The sequence below is a fragment of the Aedes aegypti genome, chromosome 3 (genome assembly GCF_002204515.2).
Source record: "Aedes aegypti strain LVP_AGWG chromosome 3, AaegL5.0 Primary Assembly, whole genome shotgun sequence".
Lineage (NCBI taxonomy): Eukaryota > Metazoa > Arthropoda > Insecta > Diptera > Culicidae > Aedes > Aedes aegypti.
Genome location: NC_035109.1, coordinates 213,058,346 through 213,070,778, shown reverse-complemented (window position 1 = coordinate 213,070,778; position 12,433 = coordinate 213,058,346). Strand labels below are relative to the sequence as shown.

The 12,433-nt window shown below is 39.2% G+C and overlaps 1 long non-coding RNA gene across 1 annotated transcript; it reads right to left on the bottom strand.

Moving 5' to 3' along the window:
* Window positions 1-409: 409 nt before the first annotated feature.
* Window positions 410-2,634, bottom strand: LOC110679249. The gene is made up of 2 exons (XR_002502331.1): window positions 1,775-2,634; window positions 410-961 (listed from the first exon to the last, which is right to left on the bottom strand). It is a non-coding gene; the product is annotated as an uncharacterized LOC110679249 (long non-coding RNA).
* Window positions 2,635-12,433: the final 9,799 nt, after the last annotated feature.

Sequence of the window (12,433 nt, the reverse complement as noted above, 5' to 3'; positions counted from 1 at the left end):
TATATTTGTTTTTTTTTTTTTGCTTAACCTCTCAGGTGACTTTATTTTTTATTTCATTTATTTTTTTGTTATGATTCCTCACATATCAAATTTTCAAAACTTCGATTTTTACGATTGACGTTTTGGTTGCTTTTCAAATGTTGAGCAAGAAATTAAAAAAATGTCCCATTCATTGTCAATATAATCGCGATTATCATATAATTCATTCGACTGCTAAAATCCAATAAGAAACTATCATGCCATGCGTGGCCGGCAAGGGTCGGATACCGATGTCAACAAGGGTCGGATACCGATTTTTTCAAGAAAAAAAAAACAATTTGTAAAAACTCATACATTTATACCGGCATTATCATTTCACACATTTACACATTGACGTAATTTTTATTTTGCGTGACAGTTTAACTTCCAGTTTTTCTTTTATATATTGACATTGTAGGACAGACATAATTTCAATAAAAGTTGTATGAAAACGTGTTATGTTGTAAAAAACGTAATGGGTAATTAACTTATAAATTTTACAAACTTCGAAAATTAGTTTTATGATCGTCGTTTGGGTTGCTTTCAAGTGTTAAGCGAGAAATTAGAAAATCTGTCCCTTTCATGGGTTCTTCATAACGGTTTCACATTCTTAATTTCACTGCACGGGACTTCGTCATCAATGAAAACTAGAACACAAGCATGCATGGCCAACAGGGCCGCATACCGATATCAACGTAAATAATGATGATGATGATGATGATACAATTGTGTACTAGATCATCTGACGTTCAATCACCCTTCTCTTTTCCGCTACCACGTTGTCATACGGGAACCGTTTTCCATTTGTGCTTGAGATGAAAAAAGAAGGCTGAGAGAGCCTTCCTGAAACATGTGTGTGTAGGCAACTTCGCTCACTAGTTTTTTTTTTTATTTGTGTGCTTTCTCCCGGTGTTGCCAAGAGTGTGGATTGGTTTGACAAAATCTTGAAAAGAGGGGGAAGAAATAAAGCACACCAGGTTTTGTTGAAAATTATTTTTTGACAACACTGATTCGCCAACCATCAGTCCTCTGTTTGCTTGTTTATATAATTGATGCCATTCAATGCGATCATGAAACAACTAATCGAATCGTAATTGGTATTTAGTGGTAAAAACCTGTGTGCAAAATACTTGGATGATTATAAGGGACTTCGAAAAAGTATATTGACTCCATTCTACAAAACATGGTTGGATTCCGCTTGAAGTAAGTAAAACATGGCTTCGATGCTCAAGCAAATGGCTGTCGTTTAGTGTGTTTGTGTATTTACTTTTGATGATCAGTACAGTATCATTGTTGAGTGAGAGAAAGAGAGAGAAATTCTCTTTCTGCCAATTTGAAGCCGGAGTAACTGTATTCACGTAGAGCTGTAGAACTAACGGTTGCTTGGCAACCGCTACTCGGATTGTGATGGCGACGACGGTCAAGTGAAAATTTTTTCTAACCTGTTTTCGGGAATGTCCATTCGAATCGATGAGAATTTATTACAGACACCGCACATTAATTATACCTACTATTTTCCAAGATAATTGTTCTTTTCCAAGCAAATTTTAAAATTTTGTGTTCAAGGCGGCGCTGCTAAGCACAAGTACACAAATCAGTAATTATTCCGGCTCAATTTTCATTCGGAGTTTCAATGGAGCTTGAATTGAAGCTTCAAGGAAAAAAAATCACGTTCGCGACATCAATTTTTTTTTTTTTTTAGGGTGGAAGCGAGAAAGACGAAATGAGCACTTTATTAAATAATAATTTCACTTACTTTTTTCTTTGCCCCCTGGGAGCCTTTGCGCCATTGTAGTGATTTTCCATTCCGAATGAAACTGAACACGTTTTTTTTTTTACTTCCACAAATCAAACACGTCTATTCACAGTTAAACAAACCAACAAACTGAATTTTCATTTGTAAAATCTATGGGTCCTACGATCACGATTTCTCTTGCGCCTCTGCTTCCTCTCCTCTCTTTTCCTAATTACTCCTAGTTACCATCTTAACACCGTCTTAACCCTTACGTTCCCTACAGAAACAACATGTTGAATAGTGTTGGGAGATTCCTGCTGAAGCCGATGCCAACGTGAAAATTTCTCGAATTCATGACATATAGCAAACAATTCAGGTAACTCAATGGTTGCTGAGATGGAAATTTCAGTTCACTGTCATTTTATAGCAACCCACATTGGAAAGGTGTGCCAGTCAGTGTGCCGAAATGTGCCATAGCTGCGCAAGGCACACTGCGTAGAGTGACCACCCCCTTGGCATGGCCTGAATCGCTACTCACCACACAGTAACGCACATGCGCTAGTGTCTATGCACGAAAAATTGCTAAAAGGTAACGCGAAAAAATTGTGTGTGGCGAGTAGCACTACTGAGAATCGGCATCTAACGAATTATTTGAGAACTATTTTCGAATAAATATTTGGTACAGACACCCCACAGTTATGGATCAGCTAAGGGTCGTTTTTTAGAATAAAATTCGATTACAAATCATGGTGACCTTGTACAAAACAAAATTACCCGCCTGGTAATGCCGAATATGGTTATTTTCCAGAATACACATAAAAAATCGCAATTATTTACGAAAAAGTGTCGATTTCGATAGGAATTTCAAACGTTGTCCATCCCACAGATGTGGATCAGTGGAACAGGAGGGTCCTTATTATGGATCAAATCTACTCATATTATGGATCAGAACACTATAAAAGCAATTTATCTGTGAAGTAAACGAATGGTGTGTTAGTGAAAGTATACGTTTCGGCGTTTCTTTCGGAATCGTCTTATCGCTGATTCACAACTGTGGTACGGGTTTCAATGCCCCACAGTTATGAATCAACGATTCTATGAATAGGGATAACATTTCATTTTATACGGACGAATAAAATATGCTAGAAGATGTTGTGATTGATTGTAATGCTGTACAGATTTATAGTTCACGTAGATAAAATGTGTTCTGCGTAATTGCAACTCTATTTGATGAGATATTCTCCGTTTAAGCCAACTTTGATCCATATCTGTGTGCTATCCATAACTGTGGGGTGACTATACCGGTTGTGCGTAGGGATGATGACTATCACGCCTACCAAATATTATTTCGATTAAGCTTCCATTCAAGAGATATTTGATGTTAAATGCCGTATAATTTAAGTTGTTTGATGTTAGATGCGTATAATTTAGAAAGTATAGTTTCTAGAAAGTGACATATGGTATCAAATAAAATCGATCAATCGATGTATAACACTTTTCAGGTTATGACCTACCTTTGTTTGAAGGTGTGCCTTTGTAATCGGCTCATAAATACTATCGAAATGAGCATTGGAAAATTGTGCAAATCCTTAACGATCTACCACCTCCAATACGACAGGGCCGTGCCGCCCCTAGCTCTGATGGCTATTTACGCCTATGGTCGTTGTCACCCTTGTCGAAGCTATAGAAGAGGTAGGTATCATCGTTCTCGTCGACGTGGATGTTGACGACATCAGAGGATTTTGCGGTAGATGATCATAGCTGGAGTTTTCCGGTGGCTGACGCCTTTTTCTGAGCTGCTGCAAATAGCTTTTGGCTTTTTCCCTTGTCACCATGATGGACCATATTGAAAATGTGATCGTTTTTCACAAGCAAATGCCACATTGTGGAGCTGCTGACCAAATGCAGGGAACATATTGATACACTGTTGTGAGAATGATATGCCTTGCTATTTTGTCTAAATTTGCATTCATCTTTCAGCAGTCTGTATTCTGTTTAGTTTTATTTGGTTTAGATTTAAGTTAAATAATAATCTCTTGTCGTTTATTTTAGTGAAATAGATCAATATACTGTTGTTATACGAATAATTGTCCTAATGTCTCATTTTGCTTCTTCCCCATTTTGTCTTTTATGAAAATATATTGAGTAGGATCGATGTACCAATAGCCGCGAAGCCAAGATCATAAATTCGTATAAAACCGAAAAATAACGCTAGCGTCGTTATTTTTACATCATCTGAAAACTTTTTATTTTGGCTATGTGGGAAAAATATGAAAACTACGAAAACTCAAATGTTTGTATTAATTATCGCGTTTGCCGATATAGGAATACATGTTTCTATAGTAGCACTATTTCTAATTTCTGTTCCTATAGTAAGTAGCACTAGCATCACAACGTTAGCAAAATATGTCGAGTGTATGCAACGCAGCATGCCATCGACAATCGAAGCAACCCTTGAAATTTGAATTTTCAATTTGAATTCTTAGTTTGAATTATACTACCAACTAATAAAGACGTATTTTAATTGTAGTCAAGTTTATCTTTTCAAGTCCAGTCCGATTGACTCCCACATTCCGCCAATAGGTTATGGGCCTTTGGGAACGGAATCGGATCTGGTGAAGAAAAAGTTTTTTTCGTCCACCGAGATGGGGGACAGACTGGTGTCGTTTCCGAAGCTGAATGGCTCCAACTACGATAATTGGAGTTTCAGGATGAAGCTGTTGCTGACCAAGGAAGGGAATTGGTCGGTTGTTGCGGATGTGAAACCGGAACCTGTCACGGATGCCTGGAGAACAAAGGACGAGCAAGCGCTGGCAACGATCGGATTGGCCGTGGAGGACAACCAATTAATCCACATAAGGAAGGCTAAATCGGAGTAGTGTTTGATCCTTTGCTCGCGTCACTTGCTCCTGCGGGGGCGGGTGATGTGAGCAGGATCAATCGTGTCACGCGTCGCTCGCGTGGCATGATTTATTAGTGGCGCGGTTCGCGAAGCAGGTTAGTAGTGTTTGATCCTTTGCTCGCGTCACTTGCTCCTGCGGGGGCGGGTGATGTGAGCAGGATCAATCGTGTCACGCGTCGCTCGCGTGGCATGATTTATTAGTGGCGCGGATCGCGAAGCAGGTTAGTAGTGTTTGATCCTTTGCTCGCGTCACTTGCTCCTGCGGGGGCGGGTGATGTGAGCAGGATCAATCGTGTCGCGCGTCGCTCGCGTGGCATGATCTATTAGTGGCGCGGTTCGCGAAGCAGGTTGGTAGTGTTCGATCCTTAGCTCGCGTCAAATAATTTATCATGGTCTAATCGCTTATCAAAGTGAATCCTGTGACCCAACGATCCTCCCCATTAACAAACATCCCTCCCAGTAACCTTTGTGGAGATGCAGAGGTAAACACGGTCTCCATATAGCAAAGGTTACACACTAACATTCCTTCCTCCAATCCCACCTGACTGCAAGGACGTGGCCGGCGCCGTTATTGACCCTGTATAAATAGAGGCACTGAATTATGCACACTGAAGAAGATTATGGCCTATCCCAGCCGAACTTCTTGTTGATTCTTTGTGCATTTTCACTGACTTCGGTCAATCACGGAATAGCAACCATTGATATGTGTAGTCAGTCTAAGCTAAGCTAAGCTAAGCTATAAGGAAGGCTAAATCGGCTGCGGATGCGTGGAATGCTCTGGAAAATTTCCACGTGAAGAAAACGTTGACGACGAAGGTTTCGGTGATGCGCAAAATTTGCAGTTTACGCCTGGAGAAGCATGGAGATATGGAAGCACACGTGTCGAAGCTGGCGGAGTTGTTCGAGAAGCTCAACAATTTGCAGCCTGAAAAAATCATGGACGACCAGTGGCTGGTTGCCATTCTGTTCAGTAGTCTGCCGGAGGAATATGAGACGTTGGTGACCGCTCTCGAAGCCCGACCGGAACAAGATTTGACCCTGGACATGGTTGTCGTGAATTCTGCTCCGAGCAGTACAAGAACGCCATCCGTTCTCAAGCAAATCCGTTTCAAAACTGACTCAGCAGAAGCTGATCCCAGTGCAGTGAGCTTTTTGCACTAAGCTTTTTTTTACACACTCAACAAATAATGATGACTCTCATGACCAATCAACTATTTCATTTTTTTGTACACACTACAAGAATAAACACTCATTTGACTTATAATTTACCCATTTATAGATATTTCCTACATTCACCCTCTCGTCTACTCTCTCTGAGAATCAATGGTAAAGCATTCTAGAATATTTTTCAGGCGCCTTCAATAGCAAACACATAGAAAATTCATAAAAGATTCTTGGCATCATAGTTAAAAATAACATTACATCCATTACAGTTGTTTTTTCTGATCATAATCATGTTATTTCAAATTGCTTGTATGTTAGTTCATCTCGGGACCAACGGCTTTACTTCCCTTCCAAAAGGAAGACGTCACTATAACTCTAACGTCATAAGTGATTCTCGGGGATGGGATTCGATCCCAGGTCCTCGACGTGAGAGATGTGTGTTCAAACCACTACACCAGGTTCGTCCCCAAGACTCAAATTCCGTCCCCAAGGTCAAATTACGCTTACCATACTCAAAATAACCCATGACCAAGAAAGACACAGAAAATTCAACAATACTTGGCATTATATTTTCTAACTCAACACCAGTTCCTTCTGATCCTAATCATGCTATTTTGGATTGAGCTTACCAGGCTCGAAGTATCCCATGAGCAGCAAAGACGCAGAAAATTCAACAATACTTGGCATTATATTATTTAACTTACCACCTACAGTTCTGTCTGATCTCAATCATGCTATTTTGGATTGAGCTTACCAGGCTCAAAGTATCCCATGAGCACCAAAGACATAGAAAATTCAACAATACTTGGCATTATATTTTCTAACTCAACACCAGTTCCTTCTGATCTTAATCATGCTATTTTGGATTGAGCTTACCAGGCTCGAAGTATCCCATGAGCAGCAAAGACACAGTAATTTAAACAATGCTTGGCATTACATTTTCTAACTCACCACCTACAGCTCAGTCTGATCTCAATCATACTATTTTGGATTGAGCTTACCAGGCTCGAAGTATCCCATGAGCAGCAAAGACACAGAAAATTCAACAATACTTGGCATAACATTTTCTAACTCAACACCTACAGTTCTTTCTGATCTTAATCATGCTATTTTGGATTGAGCTTACCAGGCTCGAAGTATCCCATGAGCACCAAAGACACAGAAAATTCAACAATACTTGGCATTATATTTTCTAACTCAACACCAGTCCTTCTGATCCTAATCATGCTATTTTGGATTGAGCTTACCAGGCTCGAAGTATCCCATGAGCATCAAATTCACAGAAAATTCAACAATACTTGGCATTACATTTTCTAACTCAACATCTACAGTTCTTTCTGATCTTGATCATGCTATTTGGATTAAGCTTACCAGGCTCGAAGTATCCCATGAGCAGCAAAGACACAGAAAATTCAACAATACTTGGCATTACATTTTCTAACTCAACACCTACAGTTCAGTCTGATCTCAATCATGCTATTTTGGATTGAGCTTACCAGGCTCGAAGTATCCCATGAGCATCAAAGACACAGAAAATTCAACAATACTTGGCATTACATTTTCTAACTCAACATCTACAGTTCTTTCTGATCTTGATCATGCTATTTGGATTAAGCTTACCAGGCTCGAAGTATCCCATGAGCAGCAAAGACACAGTAATTTAAACAATACTTGGCATTACATTTTCTAACTCACCACCTACAGCTCAGTCTGATCTCAATCATACTATTTTGGATTGAGCTTACCAGGCTCGAAGTATCCCATGAGCATCAAAGACACAGAAAATTCAACAATACTTGGCATAACATTTTCTAACTCAACACCTACAGTTCTTTCTGATCTTAATCATGCTATTTTGGATTGAGCTTACCAGGCTCGAAGTATCCCATGAGCAGCAAAGACACAGAAAATTCAACAATACTTGGCATAACATTTTCTAACTCAACACCTACAGTTCTTTCTGATCTTAATCATGCTATTTTGGATTGAGCTTACCAGGCTTGAAGTATCCCATGAGCAGCAAAGACACAGAAAATTCAACAATACTTGGCATAACATTTTCTAACTCAACACCTACAGTTCTTTCTGATCTTAATCATGCTATTTTGGATTGAGCTTACCAAGCTCGAAGTATCCCATGAGCACCAAAGACACAGAAAATTCAACAATACTTGGCATTATATTTTCTAACTCAACACCAGTCCTTCTGATCCTAATCATGCTATTTTGGATTGAGCTTACCAGGTTCGAAGTATCCCATGAGCATCAAATTCACAGAAAATTCAACAATACTTGGCATAACATTTTCTAACTCAACATCTACAGTTCTTTCTGATCTTGATCATGCTATTTGGATTAAGCTTACCAGGCTCGAAGTATCCCATGAGCAGCAAAGACACAATAATTTAAACAATACTTGGCATTACATTTTCTAACTCACCACCTACAGCTCAGTCTGATCTCAATCATACTATTTTGGATTGAGCTTACCAGGCTCAAAGTATCCCATGAGCAGCAAAGACACAGAAAATTCAACAATACTTGGCATTACATTTTCTAACTCAACACCTACAGTTCTTTCTGATCTCAATCATGCTATTTTAGATTGAGCTTACCAGGCTCGAAGTATCCCATGAGCATCAAAGACACAGAAAATTCAACAATACTTGGCATTACATTTTCTAACTCAACATCTACAGTTCTTTCTGATCTTGATCATGCTATTTGGATTAAGCTTACCAGGCTCGAAGTATCCCATGAGCAGCAAAGACACAGTAATTTAAACAATACTTGGCATTACATTTTCTAACTCACCACCTACAGCTCAGTCTGATCTCAATCATACTATTTTGGATTGAGCTTACCAGGCTCGAAGTATCCCATGAGCATCAAAGACACAGAAAATTCAACAATACTTGGCATAACATTTTCTAACTCAACACCTACAGTTCTGTCTGATCTCAATCATGCTATTTTGGATTGAGCTTACCAGGCTCGAAGTATCCCATGAGCACCAAACACACAGAAAATTCAACAATACTTGGCATTATATTTTCTAACTCAACACCAGTTCCTTCTGATCCTAATCATGCTATTTTGGATTGAGTTTACCAGGCTCGAAGTATCCCATGAGCAGCAAAGACACAGTAATTTAAACAATGCTTGGCATTACATTTTCTAACTCAACACCTACAGCTCAGTCTGATCTCAATCATACTATTTTGGATTGAGCTTACCAGGCTCGAAGTATCCCATGAGCAGCAAAGACACAGAAAATTCAACAATACTTAACATAACATTTTCTAACTCAACACCTACAGTTCTTTCTGATCTTAATCATGCTATTTTGGATTGAGCTTACCAGGCTCGAAGTATCCCGTGAGCAGCAAAGACACAGAAAATTCAACAATACTTGGCATTATATTTTCTAACTCAACACCAGTTCCTCCTGATCCTTATCATGCTATTTTGGATTGAGCTTACCAGGCTCGAAGTATCCCATGAGCAGCAAAGACACAGTAATTTAAACAATGCTTGGCATTACATTTTCTAACTCAACTCCTACAGCTCAGTCTGATCTCAATCATACTATTTTGGATTGAGCTTACCAGGCTCGAAGTATCCCATGAGCAGCAAAGACACAGAAAATTCAACAATACTTGGCATTACATTTTATAACTCAACATCTACAGTTCTTTCTGATCTTGATCATGCTATTTGGATTAAGCTTACCAGGCTCGAAGTATCCCATGAGCAGCAAATACACAGTAATTTAAACAATACTTGGCATTACATTTTCTAACTCACCACCTACAGCTCAGTCTGATCTCAATCATACTATTTTGGATTGAGCTTACCAGGCTCGAAGTATCCCATGAGCATCAAAGACACAGAAAATTCAACAATACTTGGCATTATATTTTCTAACTCAACATCTACAGTTCTTTCTGATCTTGATCATGCTATTTGGATTAAGCTTACCAGGCTCGAAGTATCCCATGAGCATCAAAGACACAGAAAATTCAACAATACTTGGCATTACATTTTCTAACTCACCACCTACAGCTCAGTCTCAATAATGCTATTTTGGATTGAGCTTACCAGGCTCGAAGTATCCCATGAGCAGCAAAGACACAGAAAATTCAACAATACTTGGCATTACATTTTCTAACTCAACACCTACAGTTCTTTCTGATCTTAATCATGCTATTTTGGATTGAGCTTACCAGGCTCGAAGTATCCCATGAGCATCAAAGACACAGAAAATTCAACAATACTTGGCATAACATTTTCTAACTCAACACCTACAGCTCAGTCTCAATAATGCTATTTTGGATTGAGCTTACCAGGCTCGAAGTATCCCATGAGCAGCAAAGTCACAGAGAATTCAACAATACTTGGCATTACATTTTCTAACTCAACATCTACAGTTCTTTCTGATCTTAATCTTGCTATTTTGGATTGAGCTTACCAGGCTCGAAGTATCCCATAAGCAGCAAAGACACAGCAATTTCAACAATACTTGGCATTATATTTTCTAACTCAACACCTATAGTTCTTTCTGATCTTAATCATGCTATTTTGGATTGAGCTTATCAGGCTCGAAGTATCCCATGAGCATCAAAGACACAGAAAATTCAACAATACTTGGCATTCCAAAGTTGGTTTTCATATTTCGTTCGACCGATCTAGTTCCAATGGCAAACCATCGACCAACACACTCCAGAGTTGGATTTCAATTTTCGTTCGACCAACCCACTCCAAAGTTGGTTTTCATATTTCGTTCGACCGATCTAGATCCGATGACGGTTTCGAATCATCGACCAACCCACTCCAGAGTTGGATTTTAATTTTCGTTCGACCAGCCCACTCCAAAGTTGGTTTTCAAATTTCGTTCGACCGATCTAGGTACGATGGATGTTTCAAATCATCGACCAACACACTCCAGAGTTGGATTTCAATTTTCGTTCGACCAACCCACTCCAAAGTTGGTTTTCTTATTTCGTTCGACCGATCTAGATCCGATGACGGTTTCGAATCATCGACCAACCCACTCCAGAGTTGGATTTTAATTTTCTTTCGACCAACCCACTCCAAAGTTGGTTTTCAAATTTCGTTCGACCGATCTAGGTACGATGGATGTTTCAAATCATCGACCAACCCACTCCAGAGTTGGATTTCAATTTTCGTTCGACCAACCCTCTCCAAAGTTGGTTTTCATATTTCGTGCGACCGATCTAGGTCCGATGGATGTTTTAAATCATCGACCAACCCACTCCAGAGTTGGATTTCAATTTTCATTCGACCAACCCACTCCAAAGTTGGTTTTCAAATTTCTTTCGACCGATCTAGGTCCGATGGAGGTCTCAAATCATCGACCAACCCACTCCAGAATTGGATTTCAATTTTTTTGTTCGACCAACCCACTCCAAAGTTGGTTTTCAAATTTCGTGCGACCGATCTAGATCCGATGGAGGTTTCAAACCATCGACCAACCCACTCCAGAGTTGGATTTCAATTTTCGTTCAACCAACCCACTCCAAAGTTGGTTTTCATATTTCGTTTGACCGATCTAGGTCCGATGGCGGTTTCAAATCATCGACCAACCCACTCCAGAGTTGGATTTCAATTTTCGTTCGACCAACCCACTCCAAAGTTGGTTTTCATATTTCGTTCGACCGATCTAGGTCCGATGGATGTTTTAAATCATCGACCAACCCACTCCAGAGTTGGATTTCAATTTTCGTTCGACCAACACACTCCAAAGTTGGTTTTCATATTTCGTTCGACCGATCTAGGTCCGATGGCGGTATCAAATCATCGACCAACCCACTCCAGAGTTGAATTTCATTTTTTTTACCAATCCACACTTTTTCATCGACCAATCCATTCCAGACCTAGATTTCAATTTTCTTTCGACTGAACTGAGACCAATGGTACCAATTCACTCCAAAATTAGATTACAAATTTCGTCCGACCTATCAGGTCCGATAGGAGTTTTAAATCATTGACCATTAGCTGGATTTCATACTTCCTTCGACCAACCCATCCCTGAGTTTGATTTCAAATTTCTTTCGACCCGACTGAGTCCGATGGCATCCAGCATTTACGATCCATCGACCAACCCTTTCCAGAGTTGGATTTCAAATGTTCCAGAGTTGGAATTTAAATTTCATTTGATCGATCTAGGTAGAGTTTGATTTCGATGTTTAGATCTTGTAGGTATATTCGTATCTCCTATCCTATCGAAATCAATTAGTGAATTTATCTGAACATAATAACTCAAATCTGATGGTGCCAAAATATCATTTGTTCCTTGATTGCAAAATCAATACCAAAATCTCTTTAGAAAAAATCATCAGTAATACTGTTATGTATATTCAAAAGTTTTCATCAGCAACTTCGATTTGGAGGTACTTATAACTATATGGTACTTCAATATCATGATTATGATTATAAAAGATTGAAGAAGATTTCAATGACATTTCACTTCACATAATTGCAGCTCGTCTCGAAGTAAAATATGCCGAGGGATGATTCAAAAGTGCTTATCATACTTATTTCAAACGCGTTTTAAAATAGTTGCATAGCACGGAAAATTTTGAAACTTGGGG